Source organism: Haemorhous mexicanus, chromosome 5 (genome assembly GCF_027477595.1).
Source record: "Haemorhous mexicanus isolate bHaeMex1 chromosome 5, bHaeMex1.pri, whole genome shotgun sequence".
NCBI lineage: Eukaryota > Metazoa > Chordata > Aves > Passeriformes > Fringillidae > Haemorhous > Haemorhous mexicanus.
The window spans coordinates 15250325-15274286 of record NC_082345.1 but is presented as its reverse complement, the minus strand read 5'-3'; the positions used below and the strand labels follow the sequence as shown (position 1 = coordinate 15274286).

General features: G+C 43.7%; 1 long non-coding RNA gene across 1 annotated transcript; it reads left to right on the top strand.

Annotated features, from left to right (window-relative positions):
* The first annotated feature begins 2770 nt into the window (after positions 1–2770).
* On the top strand, positions 2771–19567 carry LOC132327163 (uncharacterized). Its single transcript, XR_009486456.1, has 3 exons — positions 2771–2886; positions 15254–15343; positions 18906–19567. It is a non-coding gene; the product is annotated as an uncharacterized LOC132327163 (long non-coding RNA).
* The last annotated feature ends 4395 nt before the right edge of the window (positions 19568–23962 follow it).

Genomic DNA, 23962 nt, shown 5'->3' with positions numbered 1-23962 from the left:
ACTTTAACAGTCACGTGCCTTGGCTTCTAAAATCTGTTGGGAGCAGGGAGTTCACTGGTGAATCAAGGTGGGAGATTCTCAGTATTGGTTTGTGCCTTGTGTTCTTCCCCCAAGCCGCAAGTCCTGCAAATTTGATGTGCAACACCCTGATTCCTTGTCCTGTGGGAGCATGGATGGATTGAGCAGTCATGGCAGAGGGGTCACAGCCAGGCTGTACCTTCACAGCTCACATCCCTGCTGGTGTGGGGAGAGAGCAGAGCCTGCCATCCCTTCCCACCAGCTGTGTTCTGCACAGACAGCACCCAGTCTCCAGGGAGCATCAGGGAGGTGCATTTTCCAGCATCCTGGTACAAGGGAGAGCCTCCCCTGCAGCCTTGGCTGTGGATGTACCCATGGGAACACCTGGAGCATGGGGTAAGCCACTCCTGGATAGCTGGAACTGTGGTGGTATAAACTCAGGCCCAAGCTGAGATCAGGGCAGGTTAATTTCCATTTCTGGGAAATAATCCCAACACAATGAACTATTTTCTATACTAGGGAAGTATTTTAGGGCAGTTATTTCTTTAGAGCATCTTTTACTCTTTTATACATTACTAAAGCTTTTCTTAATATTCACATAATAGTTATCTTTTAATTGTGAGAGCCAATCATCTCTTTATCCATCTATAACAAGCAGAAATCCCAGCTGGATGAGATCCAACAAGTGACCTGTGCAAACTGAGGTGCAAATCCACACTGTCTTCAGGGACATTATGAAAAACCTGATCTCTGCTCTGTTAAAAGTTAACTTTAACCTATCCCACAGAGAAGCACTAGGCATGTTTGGTCAAGATATAGGAAAGGGCTTTCAAACGCACCTTTTCACAGGTATTTTTAATGTCTCTTTGAAAACTTGTGCTGGATGTTAGCAAGGGTTGCTTCCTGCTGTCAGTTTTATAGTTTCAGTCATGATTTGAAATGCTAAAATACTATTCAAGAGGTTTCTAAGCACTATTTCTAATTCTACCAGAGTTAGGAAATTCTGCTTGTCTACTTGGGTGTTCCTAAACCTTCAAGCCCCAAACTGCAGATGCAAGAAGTCTGCATGAGATGAATTATTTTGCACAATAATCCCAACACAGTGTACTGTTTTCTACACTAGGGAAGTATTTTAGGGCAGTTATTTTTTTAGAGCAGCTCTTTTGCTGAGTACCAAGCCCAGTCTGGCCCAGCTAGTTCCTTTCTTGGGGCTCCACATCTTTTGTAACTGGGGAGGACCTGTGAGCTGCAGAAGGATGTCAGAGTGGGGGTTCTTGCTGCTCATATTCCATCGTGGTGGTGGCTGTCTAAGGTCCCTTTGTGGGAAGGAAAGGGGAAAAGTCACCTGACAGATCCCCTGGGCGTTCCTGCTAGAAGGAGGAGCAGAGTCCTGCTGGGAGGGAACTTTCTGGGGCTGTCTTCTGGTGGTTGAAGGTGAGTGGCACCTTCTCCTGGTTGTAACTCCACGAGGGAACTCTGATCTGCAATAATTTATTTTTTTGCCCAAGACATAATATAGTGCTAATATGTGAAAATATAACTGCAAAACCTCTGAAAATGTCCATACTTCTAACCACAATGGCCTGGAGAAGGGTCATTTTCATTTTGGGTACAAGGCCACATTCTCAGCATTGCTTCAAAAAAGAGCTATAATGATTTGTACTCAGTGCAGATCTGGTCTTTAATTTTGTATACCATGTGAAAATGAGCACTGGTTTAATTTTTCTTCCCCACTACTCCTGAAGCACAACCCTCCAGTGAACAGAATGATGAATTCCAATGTCCTGAACATGATGGATTTTAATTTCTTATTAGAGGAAGCAGAGGAAGAGAGAAAGTAATAGCTTTAAAGAGAATGGCTCTGTTTGTTTTTTTAAGTACCTACATTTGCCTGGTAGTCTGCAATGTAAGTGAATTTCCTTGAAATCTGATTATCGATGTACCATTTTTTTATTATTATATCATTTATGTCAGGCAGCCCACCAGCACAATTCCTCAAAAGAGAATAAAAGTGGTGTAAAAACAGAATAAGGGCTGTAATGCTAAATGGCAGGAAAAATATTAGCATCAAATGTAGTTGGTCAAAACCCAGCAAAATTGTTAAATTATTGATGTTTTTCTGAGGGATTCGGCTGTAAAAGGGATCTGTTAACATGGCACGGTAGGAATTTCCAACACATAGACATAATTTAATTTGTTCATTAAAACTTTCAGTGTAAATGTGGGAACGGGAGGTGTAAGTGATGCAGGCAGAGCCCTCTGACACTGATTGGATGTATTTTTATTCCCTGCTGTAAAATCACAGCTCCAAGCTGCTTTTCTGTAAGAAAAGGCTAGCAGGAAAGCTGAAAACACGCAGTAAATTGATTTAGGCCAATTTTTATTCTTTCAAGCAATAACAAAGTAGCCTCTAATCTCTTTGTTTTTCTGACCTGTCCCTGACTTCTGCTGTTTGTTTGCTTTTTCATGTCACCGGGTTTGTGTCATGCCTAAACAAAGAGATGGACTGATCTTTTGTTCCTGGTCAGTTTTCATTTGTTTTCTACGACCTGTGTGTGCAAACAGCAGAGGTGTGAGGTTTGAAATGCTAAGGGAAGCTGAAAAACAGGTCTTGAATAAGACTCTCTTTTTAGGTTATTGTAGCAGAAGAAGGTTTCTCAACTAATTACCCACCCTTTCAGCCAAAGACAGGAACAAAGGAAGTGCCAAGCTGCTATAAGATAATCATTCTGTTTATCAGCGCTCTACAAACACCACTTGTAAAGCAATGATAAGCCCTTTGAACTCAGATAATGCAGCTGATCCAGGCATATCTCAGAGATGCTGCTCAGATCTCCCAATTCAAAAGAGGCTCTTGCCTACATTCAGGTGAGAAATGGTGTTCCAGATGGTCCAGTGAATATTTTAGAGGCTGGCAATGAAATCAGAGGCATCTGGGTCAAGGAAGAATAGTTCCTGTAGACTGAGAAATGGAGGGTAATAACAGGATATTTCTGTTTGGAACACAGAGGGACAGGCTGACTATAAGGAAAATTTGGTTTAGAGAGAATTTTGATTCTTAGTAGTGAGAGGGTTAAGAAGATGATGCTGTTTGGGTTTTGCCAGTTCAATCCTGCTGTGAAGCTGCTTTTGTTTTCTTTCATCATAATTTCTTTTTGTTTTTCTTTCATCCAAAGGCACCCTTCCTAAAACAATGTTCCCATTGCTTTTAGAGAAAGTTTGCCAAAGTCACGCACCTCTTTATTCCTTGCACTTTGTGAATATTTCATCTTCCAAAAGCCATGCCAAAGACTCTCATCATGAAAACGGGGATCTAAATAATTCTGAGATAAATGAGGGCTGTTTTTCTCTTTTCCGTATTAAGTGTTTATAAACTTCAAAGTAATAATAACCTTGAAAAAAATTACAAAGCCGAATGCTTTAAAAAAACAGTTCTTTAATTCAGAAGGGCTATCATGAAGTATCCGGGATGGTTTTGGTTTTTTTTTTTTAAACCCATTGCCTCCCCATCTTGTGAAAGCAATTTGTAGGTGCCCACAAGACCCAGTACCCTCAAGACTAGCCTGGCATCTCTTCCATGAAAAAAAAAAGAGTTCTCAGATGAGTCTCATTTAATTTGTGGTACTATGAACTTCCACTGAGGGAGGGCATGTCTCAAATCTGAGCAAGTATTCCTTTTGGATTTGTTTTCTCAGGGTGAGTATTTACTTTCCATGTGGGTGAAAGAGTGCTGGTGCTGATCATCCCGTGGGAAGTGCCTGCCCAGACAGACCGCAGCCAGAGGGGATGCTCAGGGGCAGGGCTGCTGTCCCTGTGGGTGTCCTGGGGGTCATTCCCCTGATCCACTGGAGCAGGTACAGCCCATGGGGGGATTGACCATCGGGACGAACATCTGTGCCTGGCACGGGCCCAAAGAGGAGCAGAGGTCAGGGGTCTGTGGTGTAAATTCAGGAGAGAAAAGCCAAGGGGATGAGGGATGTGGAGGGGTGGCCTGAACTGAGAGTCCCCTGCTCAACGTGTGACACCGACAGTCATTTCTGAGGGCTTGGTGTGGTTATCTCACTGCCCATCAGCAAATGAAGGGGCCAATTTCACCTTCTCTCCTCTTTCTTCAGGGCTTGGCAGTGGGTTCAGAGCCCAAGCCGTGATTTGCTTTGTTACACGCAGGCAGGCTAATCCAGGCCATCACCTGGGAATGTGATGGAAATGGCTTTCACTCAGTACTGTATGAGAAAACTCCTGGAGTGTCAGCAAAACCCCGTGCTTCCTGCCAAGTGCATTTACCTGTTTCCATCTTCCTAATTTGTGCAGACACAGAAATCCCCCAGACCAGCCTTAGTTTTCAAAGCTGTTGAGAGAAAATCCCTGCTTTCCTCTGGCACTGGAAAAGTCTGTGGGCAAAACCAGGTGCCCTTGGCATCTGCCTGGGGCCTGCACACTGTGTGCCCTTGCCTCTGTGCCACAGGAGAAACCCTGTGTGCCACAGCCACGCCTCAGTGCCACACAGCTCCAGCCAGAGCACTTCTGACTCGAGCCCCCAAAGAAAACTCCACACATCTGTAATGTATTTATGGCTCTCCCTCCTCATTTGTCCTCCCTGTGGTCTCTTTTAATGAAGGGTATGAAAAATTAAACTCCTTCATAGGCTCCAGCGAGCTCAACAACGCAGTGAGTGAATGCTCTGCTCCCGAAGCACCGTTCTGCCAGTTACTGGTTGACAAATTTACGTGGGTACATGGAATGGGATCTGTAATGAGCTTCCTGCACAGTCAGGGCCAGACTGTGCCAGGAGCAGGGCTCATGTGAGTCCCACGCTGGGACTGAGGGCAGTTTTATGGCTCTGAAATGGGCAGAGCTGTTTGTGCAGCAGTGAGTGAATTTACAGTACATTACTGCAGAATTACATTTTTTTAATTACGCAGCAGCGAAATAGCCCAGAGAGGGGATGTGGACCCAAACACCCCTGATGGTGTAAGGAGCAATGGAAGGGAAAGGTTGGAACTGTTGTTCTGTATGCTGTGTCTTTAAAAAATGTCAATCTCCCACAAGCTGAAGGCTGCCTGTTCAGTCATTTCAAGGTGGATATAACTAACACACTGAGCAATTTACATAAGACTTATCTTTGCTTAAATTCTTTAAAAAGGATACCATCAATTTAAAGATTACTTTTTCCTGGGTCATTAAAGTTAGGCACATAATAATTTATTAAAGGGTAATGTATCATACCTGGGAAGTGATAGTATCTGCCAGAAATTCCAGGGAGGCTGTAGAGGTCTTGCTGTGATGAGCCAAGCTGATAACAGCACACAGTGAGACAGCTGCGTTAATGGAGCTGCCTGTTCCCCAGGACAGGGGGTGCAGTGCTGTAGCAATAATCCTTTGGGAAGGTGGTGTGGAGAGACACAGCAGTGGAGCGTACAGCAGGAAAAAAATGAAACACATCAAATCTTATTTACTGGGAGCAGTGCAGCACATCACAGGAGCGGCCATAACGCCACTTAGCATGTGCCAAGTGCTGTCCAGCCATGTGCAAATAAAAAGCTCCTCTGTGGAAGAGCTTTCACAATCACAAAAAACGTGCAAAAAGCCTGGGTGGATGCCCCATCCTGCCGGGAAGCACCCCGCCTGCCAGGATACCTGGGGAGGGTTTGCAGTGTAAATAACCCTTTCCTAAGTTATCTCTGTGTAGAACTTTGCAGCTAAAATGACCCCGTGGGGATACAAAAGTGCCCAGAGCACCTGTGGTGGAGGGAGGGTGGTGATGTTCCCAGCCCATGTGATATCAGCAAGAAAAACACGTGAGCAGCAATTTCAGAAGTCAAACGTGAAGGCTACACAAACTCCATCAGAGGGGGGATGAGCCACTGAGGCTGAAAGCTTGGCTGGGGAGAGAGATGCTTCAGTGTAACCAGCGCTGCAGGAACAACGCTCTGGGGAGCACCAGCATCAGCAAAGGGACAGGGTGGCAGATGTGAACTGGAGCAAGTCTGATCCCTCAGCCTTGCTCAGCAGGCTGGGGTTATTCCTGCAGGTCGCTGAGAAACTCAGAGTAGAGAGGTTCACTAAAAGGAAGGGAAAAAAATCTCAGTGGGAATCAAAGCTAAATTGCAGAGGTTGCTGCAGCAAACCAGGATGGAAAACCCATGGCTAAGAGTGGGAGGAAAGAGCAGAGGCAGCGTGAGAGGCCCTGGAAGTGGCTCTGGGCTTGGACTTGGCCTCTGTAAGCAGGGCAGCTCCTGGCAATGCCTGGCTTGGGGCTGGGGCTGGCAGTGGAGGCTGGCAGGGATGCACGGACGGGCTGGGGCTGGCAGTGGAGGCTGGCAGGGATGCAGGGACGGCATTGCAGTGCGGGGCGAGTTTCTTTCATGGGCAGGAAATGTGTGCAAGGATTTCCCTCCTGTGGATGCCAAACTGGGCTACAGGGACATAAAAGGAGTATAAAAACCCCACACTTTATGCTGAAATTATTTTGTTAATTATTGCAATTCTAAGCCAGTCCCAGGATTGAAGAAAAACACCCTCAAAGTTCAGCATTAAGTGCCCTACTTGATGTCTCCTGTTTTGAGATCAGAAATCATTTCCAGATCTTTGGCTCCTAACAGGCACCATCAGCACAAAACTTTTCCCCAAATATTCTCTGTTTTTAACCCCTGAGAGGGCCGGAGAATCTCAAATGTGATCTGCTTTTACCCTAATCACAAGGAGGCATCGCTGAGAACTGAGAGCTGGAATGCCATGGGGCAGGAAAGGCTTGTTCCAGAGGCCAGAGCAAAGGCATTTTCATGCAAGATCTACTGGAGGCTCCATCATCCCACACCACAGGGACACAAAGCCTCCTCCTGCCCTGCCCAGGAGCAGCAGGGGCAGGGAGGCAGGATTTGGGCACCTCGCCCAGGAACACTGTGACAAATCCTGACTCAGAGCATGAACAACCTTGCCCTTCCTGTGGATGTTTCTTTGAAAGGAGTGACTTAGCCTTAAGCAAAACTGGAACACCAAGAAATCGTTGGAATTCAGGAATCACTTGTTTTCCTTTTGCACAGTTTAAGTTTTTTAATTTTCTTTTTCTTTTTTAAGGATGAGCCTTATTGTTCTTCGTGCTCATTTTCTAGTTTGAGCAACTTTTAATGTGAGAAAGACACCCAGGAAAGTTAATACACATAATTTCTGAATTGTAAGACAGCTTCTAAAGGAACTGAATGTGGTTTTTTTCCAGTGCTACTGTCAAGAAATCTTCAGGTTTTGAAACTAAAATCTCTTTTTCTCATTAAAAAAAAAAAAAACTGCCTTCAGTGGGAAGTTTTGATCTGAGCACAGAATCTGAATTGTGTGTTAGGCACTTACTTAAGATGGATTTGTGTCTTAAGCAAGGAACTTTGCCTCTTCCCTAGTTTTCCTATTTGAACTATTGTTTCTCTTCCAGCAGAGCTTTATAAACATCCAAGCAAAAAGAACTTGGGGAAATGTGCTGCTGTTATACAACTGCTAATCATTACTATTCTTCTATTGTATTTGATGACGTAAGAAAGCCCCAACCAGATGCCTTGAGATCTGAGGAAATGTCTGCGAGGCATCTTTGTGGTAACACATGGGTGCAGATTCCATTCATCATTTCCTTGACAGTTTAACTAACTACTCCCAAGCCAAAAAAGATCCCTGAAATCCCTCCCAGAAATATTAGCTAAGTACAGGAGCAAATCACTATAAAAGCTCAGGCAGCCTATGTGGAAATGCCAGGGCTCAGGGACTGTCAGGAAAGGGGCTGCAGAATGTAATCAAAAAATGCTGCCTTGCTATACATAGGTCTTAATTCTATACACAGGGACTTACACCTCCACTGGGAAAAAAAAAAAAAAAAAGGAAAAACCAGAGTTCTACACATTGTACACAGTTGGAACCATTCATTCAAAAAACTCTGGTTTGAACTTTCCAAAGTACCTATGGGATTTAGAACAAATCCCAGTTAACTTCAGTAGAACTGGGGGCCTTGCACACTTGAATAATTGAAAGCTGCAGTCAGAATCAGCAGAAACATGTTTTTCAACCTTTTACAATTTGCAGCACCTTAAAACCTTTCTTTTTCCAGTGGAAGTGTCAGTTCCTGTATAGTGATTTAATACTGCAGAAAATAGGTTTGCTTTTCTTAGTTACCCTCTGCAGACCCCTTAAAAACTCTCTATGAACACACAGATTGCAGGTTAAAAACTGTAACTTTGACATATCTCAAAATAGTTGTTGTTTTCTCTAGAGCCCTTAGTCCTGGCATCATGCAAACTATTATACAAAAGTCAGGGTCTGGTTCTTGTGGTTAGATAAAGTTGAAAAGCATCAACTTTATATATTTCGTGTTGAATTTTCTTTTTTGAGTGCCAATTGCATAATGGTTTGAGCTCTAGCTTACAACTTTTGAATGTTTGGTGTTGGTAATGATGTATTCCTGATAGTGCACACCTTGTGCTGGTCCTCTGTGCACTGTATGAGCCCCATGTTAACACCAAAATTCTATGTTAACATATGGGGGGGAGGAGACACTCTCCACACTTGCTTCCTACTGAATACCTTGGAAAACCTGAGGAAGCATTCTTTCTAGGACCATCAGAACATGACATTATTACATTACAGAGTGACTACAGAGCTTTGGAGCTGTGATCTCCCAATTCAGCTTGGCTGGGAGGAGCTGGCTAATAAATGAGGAACAGGAAGAGTGGAATAGCCCAGAAAATAAAAACTTTAATAACAAAAATAACAGATTACAGCAGGCTACAGAGACTAGATTCCAAAGACTTCTGGGCGGGGCACACACAGCCAGGTATAGGGGCAAGAGGTCCAATCACAACGTGCACTCAGGAGAAGCCCTTCTATGAACTGGACATTGAGCCAACTGCAAACAAGAACTGGAAACTTAACAAAATATAGGACAGTCCTATTAGCATACCACTTACTGCCATGACCCCACTCTTCCCACTGTGGCCTGGTCAGGTGCCCCCTCCCCTCCGTACCCTGCCTCCCATGGTTTGTGGCTAAAGCCCTCTAAAAATGCATCTGAAGCATGTGAGAAACAACTGTTCACTTTGAAAATTTAAAAAGGTTTATTAAACCTTGACAGAAATACAACAAAAGGACTACATAAGGAAAAAGCTGCAGCACTGGGAACTGTCCTCATGGATACCATGTGGCTGGTTCATATTCAAGCTGGATGCTCCATCTTTTATACCCCTGGGCGTTGCATCAGCCAGCCCAGCCCTCCCAAGATCTGTCAGTCAGCTCTTCTTTCCCATTTATCTGTGGAGATTGCTTTCTTGTAACTGGATTGGAGGTCAGGTGTTGTCATGCTGCACCTCCTAAGCACCCCCTGAGCTTTTCCATTCCCAACTGCCCCATGCAAGGGACACATGTGCAGCTGTCTTTGTACCTGTCCTAGACAGCCCTGGCTGTCTGATGGCAACAATACAGGGGGGAAAGGGAACTATGGGGAGAACAGAGGACATCTAAATTACAATAACATCACTGTACATCACTAAAGTTTTTCTTAATATTCACACAATAGTTATCTTTTAATTGTGGGAGCCAATAATCTCATTATCCATCTATAACAAGCAGAAATCCCAGCTGGATGAGATCCCTCAAGTGACCTGTGCAGATTGAGGTGCAGATCCACACTGTCTTCAGGGACATTATGGAAAACCTGAACTCTGCTCTGTATTGAAGCCTACAAGAATGACAACCTGAGGAGAGCACAGAGAGCCAGGACCAGGCCATCAAACACAGCTTTAAAGGTCATATTCCTCTTGGCACCAGAAGGAACCACGGCCATTTGCTTTGTGTTTATGGCTTTTACCTTGGTGTGTTGTTTGTCTTCTAATAAGCTTCTTGACTCACTAATCATCTGTTCAGAGCAGCTTTCTGAGCTGTGACTGGGGAAGAGATGAATGTGTCCAGTCCTGGAATTATGCAGTGAAATGCTACTCTGCATATTATAGCTGCAGCATGATATATTAGCCTATAAAACACAGTTTGGGAAAGGCTTTGGGCAGGCAAGGGGCTGCTGAGAAAAATGGGAAGGAGGGACTTGGTGAGCTGTGTGGTGAAGGGGGGCAGTGCAGGGAGAAGGTGTTAGCCTTGGTGAGGCCCAGCAGGTAATGGGAGACAATGGAGGAAGGGATTTGGGGTGAAAGATCTGTGCTTGACGTGGTTGTAAGAGAAATAGTCACTGCAGGACTGTAAAGAGCAGCAGCTGGAAGTGATGATGAGCTGTGTGATGCAAAGAGGCAGAACACCACAGTAATCTCTTCCAAGTTGCAGGATATCCCAGCTGGGTACGATGGGAACTGAAAATCACAGGCCAAGGGTTGTCCCTGCACCATGGCCAGGGACACTGGGACACCAGGCCTGACCACGACTGGGGCACTGTCACCATCCTTACAGCTGCAGTCATGCCTGAGGCCAGGGAAGTAACAGGATTTTAATGACTTGGGAAAGCTTAAGGCTCTTTCTGACACAGAATGACAGAATGACGTGTGGGGAGAATTTGGAAACAAGTGAGGGGCAGTGTATAGGTGTTTAATAAAGCTACATCCAGCCTGAAGCCTGTACTCAAAAAAACTTGAGGTTCTTCTGTGTATCAGGTCAGATTTCTCCCTCAGCCCCAAACTCACCAAGGGCTGACCTGAAGAACCTGACATGGCTGTTTTTCTAAAGGTTTGGGCAACTCTCTTTTGTTTGGTTTGATGTCTGGTTTGGTGGGCAGAAAGACAAGCTTACAGATACATTTTGGCATTGGGAAGGAATTGTTAATTGTTACAGTCTGAAAAAACAGATTTCTCCAAGGTTAAATATCTGAAGATATTAATAAAATGAAGCAGAGACTTCCAATTCTGAATCACAGGCTAAAATCACCTCCAAATAAGGAAGGATCCAACATTGCTCCTTCTTGGAAAGTGCTTGGTAGACTATATGAAGTTAGCTGGGCTTGCTCAGATCAGGTCTGCCTTTTGATTTTCACCATTCTGGTCAGTTTTGAAAGTGATTTAATTGTTGTGGTCTACAGCCATGCTGAGGCATTCACAGCTGAAATGTTGCAGAGTAAGCAGAACTGCAGGAACCTGAGCACTGTTTCATCTGTTCATTTGTTTCAGTGGCTGGTACCATGGCTTAGTTCAAACAGCCTTTCATGGCTGCTAAATGAAGGGAAATGTTGGGAACATGCAGCCAATATGGCAGATTTGGGGTCCAATTTGCTTTTAAACCTTTGGGTATTGCTTATAGGGTGGTATGAGACAATGGTGTGACGGAGCATTAACATTATAAAAGATATTTCTAGTCTGAAAAGACAATTTTTTTTAAGTGCCAGGAAAAGCTACACTGTCATTGAAACCTTTCTCTGGTCCCTTGTTCTCTGAGCCACTCTGAACATGTCTTTACTTCCATGACCTTGTACTTTTTTTTTTGCTGTAGAAAAGCAATGGCCTCATTAAATAGGTTTAAACCTGAGCAAACAGGTCCCTGTTGCACACCCATTGTGTGTGTGCTGAGGGTCACAAGGACAGAAATAAAAAGCCATTACTCTGGTGACCCTTGTTATATGCATAAGGAACATGAATCAAGATTATCTATATTCAGAACAGGAGTTTTCTGAGTTTCAGGTACCTGTTTTTATACTGGATTAGCATCTCCTCTGCCCTTCCAAGTCCTGCAAATAGAACATCAGCAGCAGGAGGGTGACCCCCTCTTCTTCTGAAGCTCTGCTCTTTGTGCTTATGGAATATCAGTGATTCCTGTGAACTTGCCACTGGCAAGGCAGGATGCACATTGGAGCAGGTATTTGCTGACAGCAGAAAAGCAGTGGACTCCTGATTTCCTCTCCAGGCTCCAGAGAGGAATGTGTTCTTGTGACCAGTTTTCTGCCTCCCTCTTTGAAGCTTGGTCTTTCCAGCTTCCCCTTTTCATTCTTGGGATGTTATTCAGCCAAGTGCTGTCAGTGGGTTCTCCCATCACCTTGGGTGGGTTTTGCAAACCACAGGGAGGTCCCAGGGGCCACATCCTGACGACCATGTCATGCCCATCTTCCCTCTCCACACCCAAGGCAGCCTCTGTAAACCTCAAGTCTCCATTCTCTGCCTCAGGTATTGTCTCACAACCTAATCTCCTTTTCTTTTTCCTTATCTAGCTCCTCACACTGCTGTACAGTTCTGGTGGCTTCCTTCTTCATGTGGTTCAGGAGGAGAGAAATCCTGGGAAAGCAGGAGGGAAGGAGGGCTTGCTGTTTGCTTTGATGCCCTGTCCAGGGCCTAGAGGAGCAGGAATCACAGTATCATGGAATGGTTTGTGTTAAAAATCTTCTTCCAACCCCCTGCCTTCTATCCCTTGGACCTACTTCTGTCTGCTGCCACAGAGCTCATCCAGTCCTTTACTGTGACATAAATGAGGTGTGTGAAGGGGCCTTGTAAGAGAGAGAAGTGATGCTGAGGGGGCTGAGACAGGAGAAGGAGCCAGGAAAAGACCTTCCCATTCTCTTATCCCAGAGCCCTTCAACAAACTCAGCAGGTCAGAATGCTGTGGCCTCTGGATCTGGCCAAATGGTGCCTGCAGTTTTTCAAAGCTCCCTAATGCTGTTAAATTGGGGCAAGCTTTCACAAAGGCAAATTTCATGTTCCTTTTCCAAAGGCTAAGGGCGTTGAAGCCTCTCCGAAAAAGGTTACCAGAGTATTTTGACAAGGCAAAATACAACCTAGCCCTGGTCTTAGAGATTAGAGAAACTTCTGGCTAAGATTTTCCCATGTAGTTCAGGTTTAGGTAAATATTCAGCATGGAAATTTTAGCTAAAATATCTAATGTTTGGTAAATGTACTTGAACAATCTTAACAATAGAGCTGTCAGCCCCAGCTACAAGAAGGGGATTTGGCAGAAAGATCTTGGAATGAATGGGTATAAGGCAAAACTGGGAAAATAATGTTGTTAACTATTTCCCAATGAGTCATCAGCAGGTTTTTAAAAACTTTATAATAACAATAGTTTTTTAGAGCACATGAGATGCTTTTCTTCAGAAAGCAGCATTATAATGAGGGAGGAGTGGAAATGCATGTGCTTTTCATCTGCAGGGAACACAAAGAGACTACCTAATGTAAAGCAGGCCTTAAAAAAGACAAATAAGCATGTTAGAGAAAAATACTAGAAGAATAAATCTGGAGAATAACGTTTCAAGTGCACACAGAAATGCTTCCATATCTTCTGAAGTATATGAGCCAGGCAGAGGAAACTGCTCCCAGTCACGGCAGGGCTGATAGATCGGCTCGCACGCCCGGGACTGATAAACAGCTTTTGTGCAAATCTCTTTCAGACTGCTTCCCTTTTCTTCTGATAAATATTTAAAAAGAGATTTGTTTCACCAAGATTACTTTAGTATGAGAAAGTGAGCAGGGAGTTTAATGTAGACGGATCTGAAAGAGTTTTACGAACTTTTTTGTTTTGTTCTTACTTTATTTTGTACAGCGGGCAACTGGTATCACTTACAAACTCCCACAGAGAGCCTTTGCTGCTGCTGCTGTGGTTACAATCCACAGACAGGCAGAAATCTGAACGACTTCTGGTACCTTTATGGTCTTCCAGTTTCCCTCTTTTTCTCCTATAGCCTCTGCCTGTCTGCAGAGCCCTGGCAAGACGATAGCCCCGGCCTCACCCTGCTGGTGGAAAGTTCCTGGAAACCATCAATCAGAAGGAGTTGCCTTTAGCAACCAACAACAAATCTGCCCGAGTTCACCGCGGGGATGGAGAGGACGTGGTTATTTCTGTGTTGATGTTCAGCTGAGAATTCCTGGCATCGGGAAGACTTAACCTGCAGGAGTTTTCAGCGGGAAAGAATTAAGTCATGTCTGCAGGGTGTGATGGGAGGCTCCTCCAGCCTGGCTGCACCCCCGTTGCTGTCACTGAGAGCAGGAAGAGATCCTGAGCCAGTTTGCAAAGAAAGGACCATGAGGTGCCTGTCTCGGTTGCTAAAAACACCATCAGGCAGCCTTGCAGTCCTCAGCAAGGCTTGAAAAATCTGCAGGGGTGGAAATGTCCCAGTCAGCCTTTCTAATAGCCTGAATTATAGTATATTTTAATGTTCTTATTACTGACTTGTTATGTAAAACCTTAAACACCTTGCCAGGGGAAGAGATGTGTGTCTATTAAAAGACATAGGTGTGTGTGCTCTCTATATATTTTTATATTGAAAACCCATATCTGCCTGGGGATATTTTATCCAGGTGCCCCACAGGTGTGCAGTGCTGTCTCCAGGCTCACCTAGGAACACCTCCCATCCCTTCCCAGCATGGGGAAACGAGGCAGCATGAGCTGCAAGGTTATGGAACACAGGGATGCACAAACAGAATTACAGTCATTTGTGAGCCTTATCCAGAGACCAGGTGCTGCCTCCCACAGAGAGGGGCTTTAAAAAGTGCAGCAGCCTCTGAGGGTGGGTGTCAGGACAGGGGTTATGGATTCTGACTCTCCCAACCCAAAAACCTTCCCTAGGTCAGGGCAGTGTGGTTTTCAGCAGCTGCTCCTTGCTAGCACCTATGCTCTTGGGAACCGGAGGTGGAGAGGAAAAGGAGGGAAAACATGAACATACACTTAAAATTATCAGCTCAGGTTTCAAGGGGGAAAAAGCCAAAGAGGAGGATTTCCTTATTCCTCTCCTTCCCAAAGCCCTAGGTGGGGGGAAGGGCCCTGCTGTGGTGTTGGAGGAGGCAGAGCTGTTGTTGTGCAGATCCCAGGGTCTCTGCTCATCCTGCCTGTGGGGAAGTTCAGCAATTTCAGCACCATCTCTGGGATTTTCCAGAGGGCACAATCTCCCAGTTAGCCATTCAGTCTATTCTCCCAGTGCTCTTTTGAAAGAATCGAGGCATTTTCAGAGAAGTCAGAGGGCATCACTGGCTTGGCTTGACATTTACACTGGTCTGTTTTTATCAGAAGGCAGGGGAATGGCTTTCAGTGCTGGTAAACCTGAACACAGTGAATTTTGTTTGCTCTTTGAGAGTTTTAGAGCTTGCTTCCTCAGACCTATTCACAATCTAAAAATAGCTCTTTTCATCAATTCATTAACAAACCCCTATTGCAGTGCACTGCACCTTGTTATTGATGTTCTCAGGGGTATAAATAACTGCCTGACCACTTCTGCTGGCAATCAAATGCCAGAGCATATATTTATTTCATGATAGAGCAATCAATGTTTAATTTTACCCCTCTGTTTCTGCAGCTGTCTAGAAGCTACGGGAATGCCTGAAGTCAGAGGAACTGCTGCCTACCAGAGCAAGTTCTGCTCCCTGAGTACCTGGTCTATCCTTTGGTAGGTCTGGGAACCTGAAAACTGCAGGGGCCACAAAGGCAAAAGTGGAAGAAACTAAAGTAAAATACCCAGTTTTGCATTCTTTGGACTTCCTGGTGATAGGGTGGTGAATTTTTACTTTAAATTAGATTCACTATGAAGTGAATGCATGAAGTAAATTTCCCAACAGATAATGGGAGAAATATTAAACAATATTATTCTTAATTAGCACGATGAACATTTTCTTCATCAAGCTCAGACTTTCACTCTGCTGGGCTAGGTGAGAAGGCACTCCTTGCTTTGAAGAGTTTGAAACCTAAAGAAACCAGAGAGTCTTCAAAGTCAGGCACAGTCCTCTTTTCACAGACAGATAAATTCCACCTGCAGAAGTCCTGTGTCCTTCTGCACAAGATCACTCCTTTTTCCATTGTTTCTTTGAAAAATAAGATGAACTTTGCTAATAAGCAGCATTGTAGACATGATCTTTTCTTTGGCAAGTGTGTTCCTTAATGTGCCAGTTAAAATAATTCAGTTACCTTTGCCCTCTCAGTTTATTTAGAGACCTCAAAGTACCTCAGCATACACACAGCAATAACTGATAAGGGAATGAAATTTTAAGTAATCCTAATTTGTATTATGATGGGTACACCAAAAAGCTGCTTTTCCCTAATCTGCTTATTGCTTTTGTAATCCTCACAACAAGACCTCTGAAAATCTCCCTAGAGCATAAAGATAGAATGGAATCAAATGGGGAAGGGGCAAAGGGAAAGAGGTTTAATAATTGAGGAAAATCTCATTTGAGCAAAGTCTAATTAATGAGCACACAGAGTTTTATTGGGTTCTGTGTAAAGGCTCCAGATGAGGCTGGAAGGGAGGAAAATGTGGTGCCTGTCAGATCTGGATTATCAATCTAGGCTAGACCTAGGCAGAACCTGAGCCTAGGATGGAGGGACTTTGCTATAAAAGGTCTGCAAGGAAGGAAGCAGAGGGAAAGCAGCTTCAAGCCTCCAATCAAATTCAGCAGATACCAATTTCCCATTTGATTGCCCCAGTGCTGAGAATTCATCTGCTTCCAGCACAAGTAAACATGGTTTTACTTCATTGGGGGTTGGACTTTGTCCCTAAAATAGAACCTATCTGTGGGGACAGCCTTCTTGCCATGCCATGCATAAATTCAGTAATTTCAACTCTGTTTTTACCATAGCCTTGAGCTACACCAATGTCTGTGAGTTGACACTGCCATGTTTGGGACAGCCCAGTTTCTTTGATGGCTTCTCCCATACTTCTGTGCCTCTTAGTCCTTGGCACAGAGACTGGAAAGTAAGTCCTGTTAGCCCTCTGAGTGCCAGTGTGCACACAACGAGCAAACAAATGCTAGACTTAACAGGAAATATAATCCATACCTGTGACTTGTGCTCAGGTAGACTGAAATGCATTCTGAATTGATTCTTTTTTATTTCGGGGTGCATTCCTTGCTCAGTACTATTTGCCCCTTGTAGTAAATCCACACCCAACAGGGATGAAGGAAAGAAAACCAACCACAAGAGAAAACCAAACAGCACAGAAGTGACTGAGGCCAGATCTAGGGAGAAGTAAGTTCTGGGAAGTTTCATGCTCCTGGGCAGTCTCTGAGGGGTCTTATGGACCCTGCTGACCTGGCAGACCCTGTAGCAGATCTCTGGGGGCAATGCTGGAGTTTTTTTTGCTTCCTCCCCTTGAAAGAGTTTGCAAGTAAAGGCCTTGTGATGAAGGCAACATCTTTTTTTAGTGCAGTCTCCCTGAAAGCAGAACACAATTTCTTCAGCTTTGTAATTCAAAAGCATTTTAATTCTGTAATGGCATTTATTCTTCAGGCTGTGAATTGACCATAAATAGTTCTCAGCAAGAATTTGCTGTTGGGACTGTGGCATTTATTAGACACAAGTCAGATAAAGTACCTCGGGCTAGACTGCAGCCCTTCTGGTCTCTGTTCATGGCAGTGAGGTGGCTGGGAGGATGTGAGGAGATGTCCCCACCCCAAAACACATCACAGCTTTCCACACTGCTTCCTTGCTGCCTTGGCAGCATGGCAGGCCTGGGAGGAGGAGAGGGAAGGACTTGGGCACAGCACAGACTGTAAATCTGCCCCCCAGGAAAGCTGACAGCTTTGGGGACTTAGGAGCACACGCACCAATGGAGCTCAGCATATGGAACAAACCCAGAATAAATGCATAAAATAATCACAGTCACTGCTTCAAGGCACCTGTATTTACAGACATCTAAAAATAAAGGTGATTAAAGAAAAGTTCCTCGAGTTGAGACAGTGTTCAACATTGTCATGCACACACCATGGATAAAAGTCTTCAGTTCTTGGAATTCAATGGTTTGCAAACAGTTTTTGCAGCATTTTAAAGTTAATAATGTTCTTTATCCTCAAAGCAGGAGTACTTGATTTTAGTGCACAATCATTCTGGCACCTGTATGCACTATCTCCTTTTTTCCCAGTCCCACCAGTGAGATCCATGGGTGGGATCAGTCTTTAGTCACTGGAATATTGCCTGAGTTTGATGTGGTATATGTCACCACCTTTCACATCAAGAAAGGCGCAGATCCCAGCATCACTCAAGGTGAATCTGCCCTCTCTGATCTGAGTTTCCCATATACTTTATTAGTTTAAACATTTACAGTGAACATAACCTCACGGAAGAAGCTGTGGCACAGTGATGAGAAAACAGCTGAACTGTTTGTCTCCTGGGACTAAATCCTAAGACACTTTACAGGCGGGTATTGGCTCGAAGACTGATGCAGCAGGATAAAAGTTTCCCTGTATAGGATAATTTTATTGGAAGCAAAGCAGCTCAAGAGCCAACTCAGTCACCAGTAATGTTGTCATTTTTTGTTACTAGGAGAAAATATATCCCAGTTATTACCAGTGTGACTGTCTAGTGGTTATTAAAAATAAGTCCCATTCTTTCTGGTCTAGTCAAGAACTTTCTGAAATTCTTTTGCTGCAAAAGGGTGACTGATGTGGGATGCAGAATACTCCTATTTTTAGTCTTGTAACTATACTTGCCAATCTTTGAAGAGCATTGATACGAACCAGAAACAGCTGGATCTTCTGTCAGCAAAATGGGAAAGTAGGTGGTGTGTAGTCATTGAATTAAGGAGCTTCATTGCTGCCCATAATCACTGATTGCATATTATCTAATGGCAGATTGTTAGCATCTGACAGTTTCCATTTCAAGTATTTTTAGGAGACGAATCAATTGAAGCACTGATTAGGCAGAAGTGGACCAAAACCATCAGTTGATTGCTTTTAGATGTTACAATCTATTTTTAAAACTAATGAAAACAAGGCTATAAATTTATTCAGCTGCAATTTCAGTCTGCTTGCGGTTGTGATCTTGTTCTGTTTTGCAAACACCAAAGGGAACTGATTTATATCAAATGACCAACCCTTTTCTCTCCCCTGTATAAATTGTTCCTGTAGCTGATTTCTACTGGGAAGGAGAAATATCTTGTATTTCTGTTCTGTGTGTAGATACAGTTTAGAGCAATTAGCTGCATTTAGGATACTTCACATTATTGTCTATTCTCCTGACAGGTCAAGAAAAGTAGCCCAGCAAGCTCTGGTTTGAAAGAGCCATTATGAACATGTCCAAAGCAGTGTCTACATCTAGGTTCAAGTGCTGCATTTCCAAGGTCTTTCTCTGGGAATGTCCTAGGGTGACTGTTATCCCCATTCGTGTGTGTGTAATTTACGCTGGATATTATGTTCTGTGCCTTTAAGACTGGTGGAGTGAAGGTTTTGTTTTGGCCTCTTATCAGCCACTCGGCGGGACATCCAGATAGCACCAGTGCATGTTGCTGCTTTTTGCTTCTTGCCCCTGCTTTTTGCTTTTTGCTCTTGCTTCTGCTTCGCTTCTGCTTTGCTTGCTCTTGCTTTTCCCCCCCACCCCCCCCATTAGTTAATTTAGCTAAACAGTCCAAATTCCTTTCTGGACTGTTCCCCCCACCCCGCTGGACCTGCTGACTGCTCCGGACTGGGATTTGGAACACGGAGAGAGAGTTTACACCTTGTGACTGCAGCAGCTGCCCCAGCACCGGAGGGACTGATAACAGAGCAAACCCACAGGAGAGACTTTTCTGAATTTTCTGAATTTGTCATCTTTTTCAGAGCAGTGGAAGAGTGGTGTCATCCGGTATTGTTCATTGTGTGTGCTGGGGGGTGCTGTGCTTGTCAAATAAACAGGTTCTTTCCACTTCTCTCCGAGGAATTCTTCCCAAACCGGTTGGGGGAGGGGCCGTGTGGGTTTGTTTTTTTGAGAAGCCCTTTTTGGGGATTCTCTCCCAAATTTGCCCTAAGCCAGGACAGGGAAGGAAATGATGATTGATACTAATGCCTGTACACATTAATCAAAATGGGTATTTTCTTGACTGCCTATTCAAACAACACCTCTGACACCGTTTCCAGTCAGCATCCCCAAGGTTCACAGCAGATGTTTGTTTGATGGCCTCTCATCTCCACTGTTGTTTAGAAAGTCCATTTAGAAATAATAGCTCTATTTCCAACCACAGAAAGCCAAGGCAACATTATCAAAATCATTTACCCTGGGCAATCCAAATGAAAGCCCTGAGGGGGAAGAGTATGTAACCGCCACATCCATTAGAACTATTTTGGGAAAATGCTAGGAAATAAATGTGTTGGTGTTCTGAAGATCCATTTGTTTCTCCTTCTCAAAGCTGCTGATATATTTTCAGTGCTGCTGGGTGCTCAAACATGCAAACACTGGATGTAGTTGTAGCAGCTGCTGTGGAGTTTCATTCAGTAAGGCTACTTTGGTGTGTTGGAATAGGAAAATGGTTTAAAAGGTGATGTTGGTCTGGTTTTAATGGTCTGTTAAGATAACCCCAAATTTCTCACTCTTCAGTGTCTGAAATTATGCCTGAAACTGAAGCTAGTGAGAACTGTGTATGAACAAATATTTAATAAAGAGGGGACTCACATGGTTTCCTTGGCCATCACAAAGAAAGATTTTAGGTACTAGAGGCTCTCCATTTGATTTAATGTCTGAGTCACTGGCTCAGGCTAAATAGTCATTTAACCTTGTCACAGCTCAGTTTAAACTTGCCTATGTAAGTGGGAGAAAAACAGTTCAGTGAGGACTTTAATGTGCTTTCAACACAAGTTGACCTTGTTTGCACCTGTGTGACCTGTGAAAGTCAGGATGCTGTCAGCTGGACCACGACTTCAGCATAGCTGTGCTATCAAGAGGGAGCTGATCCATGGCAGCATTTGGCTCTTAAATGCTGCCTTTCAGCCAAAGTGTTTCTCTATGAACAATAAGATTCATTAGGGTTAGTCAAAGACTTACTTTCCTATCATTGTCAATTCTTTATTCCACAAAACTACGATAAGGTTTTAGGGAAGGAAGATAGTTTTTATTTTTCCATTTGGCTTCATTGAAAAGCTTTGGATTTTCATTGCCAAAAATGAAAAATAGTAATAATAATAAAAAATCTGGCTTGTGTGATTTTTTTTATTACAAACAGCCCAACATTTATACATAAATAGGCATTTTCTTGCAAACAGCATCTGTTCCACCCAAGGTTTCTTTTAGGCTTCATAAGCTTTCAGGGCAGCTCTAATTCTTATTTCTCCTATATCAAGAGGATATCTGGGGCTCAGACAAATGAGATCTGGTGGCAGCCCCAAAGTGTCCTGTTCCCTGACATCCACTCTCATGACTGAGCCACTGCAGGAAGAATGACATTTATCAGTGCTCCCAAGACAGCTCCAATATTGGGAATAGTCTTTCTTTATCCTTGGAATAGAGAACCAGGCTGATAATGGTATATCTGCTGAAAAATGCTGATGCTCTTTGGTTTTAAACATCCTCTGGAAAGATTCTGCTGCAGGCCAAGCTGTTGAGGCAGTGAGGAATTTCATTTATTATTAATAATATGTCTTTCTTCTGCTGCTGTCTACTGAACTCTTCCTTCAGGAAGGGATGCAGAGGAGAGGGAAATGTAAATGATGTTACTGTTCTCTTCCTGTCCCCCATCAGAGAAATTGTTAAAAGGACAATCAGAGTCCTTTTAACACAAACAGTCACTGGGCATTTTAAATAGCGGTTGGGCTTAGCTGGAGCACATCATGCTCCAGTACCTGTGTAAACATTAGACCCTATCTGCCTATTGTATAAATTTCCTCTTTGGGGGGCACCAGGAAGGATCTATTTTCATACTCTCTCCTGCTGCTTTACCCACCTGGGTTTTCCATAAAAGTGTATTTTGTGCTTTGAGGTGATTTATTGCTGTGGCTTCCTCAGCCTCATTTGAATCAGGATTTAAACAATTGGATTTCCAATCTTTTCTTCCTATTTGCACTGTTGTAATATGCAAGCAGCTTTTGTAGGACATAGGGCCTGTCATAGCTAGGAAAGAACATATTTTGAATATGATAATCTCTAATTTAGCAAATAGTGGTAATTTACAAGGATTACAGGTTTTGGATTGGTGCTGGTTAGTGAAAACATCCAGGGAGAGATGAGTGCTCCAAAAAACTGAGACAGCTGTTCTTAATGTGTGTGTTTGTAATGTGACTTGCCAGCAAGCTGTGCCATCTCATTATTGCACATAGTATGATATATACGTGGTATAATATATACCTTAATGCTTTTGCCTCAGGAATACTGACTAAAGACTTCCCTTCCTCTTTGACTGGTAATCTCTGCATATATTTTCTGCAGGTTCCATGGCTTGTTATACCTCCTCTTCCTAATTTATTGAACCAATGTAAGCTTCAAGTGTCTGTACCAGGTTATGGATGAATTTCATTAAAAATTGCAAGAATCAGTTTAATTTGATATGATCAGTGGGAGACCAGGTGCCACAGCTGAAGAAGTATTGCAGGGATTTGCATGAGTATATGGAGGTCACAAAAACATGTTCTTTGCCTGGATTTGAGGCTGTTTTTACCCACAGAAGTGAGATCTTAGAAGAAATATGAAGAACCAGATTCCACCGTGTTGTTAGGAACTGGGAAGGTGCTTGGCTCTCAGAAGAGAAGTCAGAGGCCAGAGGTGAGTTTAGGGTACCTTGTGGGAACATGAGCAGACGGGAGGCAGGTCAGGTAGAGCTGGCACTGCTCCTGCAAGAAAAGGCAGTAATGGTCCAAGCAGACTTTCCTGGAGCAGTTGTCTGGCTGCAACAGTCACTTCCACCAGAAAACACCAAGCTGCTTTCAGGAAAGTGTGCCTCAGTCCCTTAACTCCTTCAGAAAATGGCTTCCTTAACTAATTCTAGCTTCCTATGTGGTTTAGACTCTGAAGTTCAGGCACGTTCCCTTTTCTCTTAGGAAATGTCTGTGAAGGTATCCACGAACTTTATCATCCCTCTGTGCATTCTCGGCCTATTTAAAGGGACTGAAGAAAACAAAAAGAAAAGGTAACAATTTAGTAATCCTGGAGGTGTACTGAGCGACTAATCTGGAGTGCAGTCATCCATCCTCCCTTGCTATTGAATTAACTCACTGTGTGTACCCAGTGCATATAACAAATAATGAGAGCTCATGCTGAATTCACAAACAATGGCAGAGAAGCCTCCAGGTTGTTCCCAGTGCCAATATACATCATGCCAGGGAATGTTCTGTGGTGTAATTGTACATCACAGGCCTTCCCTGTAGGACCCCAGTGCCTGCCTCTACTCTGTTTCCTTTAAAAATACAAACCATGGATCCATGGTTTTTAGCATAACAGGCACTCCTCCCTGGCTCCTAGAAATGCAAGAGCTGGAAGTGAGCCCTGGTGTAAGAGACACACAGCCTCCAAAGATATTTTTCCTGTACATTTGGGCTCTCCCTATTGCAGTGATGAGCTCCTAGGCTTTTTTTGGACGCCTTTCCCTGAGGAGTTGTGAGCCCTGGGAACGCCTGAATAGCACAGGAAATAAGGAGCTTGGTGTGCTCTCAGAGCCTGGACTCAATCTCTGCAGCTGGTTCTGTGAGGAAAGGCTGGGTGAGAGCAGGGGGTTGTGAGCCTTGAGCAGTGCCTGCTGTTATTTTGAAGTTAAATGTAGTTGTCAGTACACTTTCGGAATGATACTGATGCATGGACATGGCATGGGAGTGAGGAGTGAGAAAATTAAAGATATCAGAGGGTTTATGCTATGCAGTTAATCACCTAGCAAGTAGTTACAGCCTGAGAAGTGCCTGTAACTTGTACAGGGTCTAGCATGGTGTCAGGGTCTTTCAGATAAGAATAACCAGGAGAGCATGGTGATAATATGAAATGCTGGACTGGGTCGGGGGTTTTTTTGTGGTTTTGTTTGTTTGTTTGGTGGTTTTTTTCCTTTTTTTTTAATTTTTAAATTTTAGGGTTTTTTAGATTTAGGGGTGCATTTTGTTTGTTTATTTTGTTTCGGGTATTTTTTCCTCTTTCTTTTCAATGGCAATAGATTATCTATTTATTGCCTTGTCTGGAAGACATTTATAATGATCAGTGTCAATATTTATGATGAAATAAAGCACTCTAAAATGTGGTTTTGCTGAGACTATTTTTCACCTGGCATTAATTCACCGAGTGCATAATACAGTCAGATGTGTTAGCCAAGAATAAACTCAGGCCCCAGTGTAGGGCTAAGGATGTTTAATGTATCTTC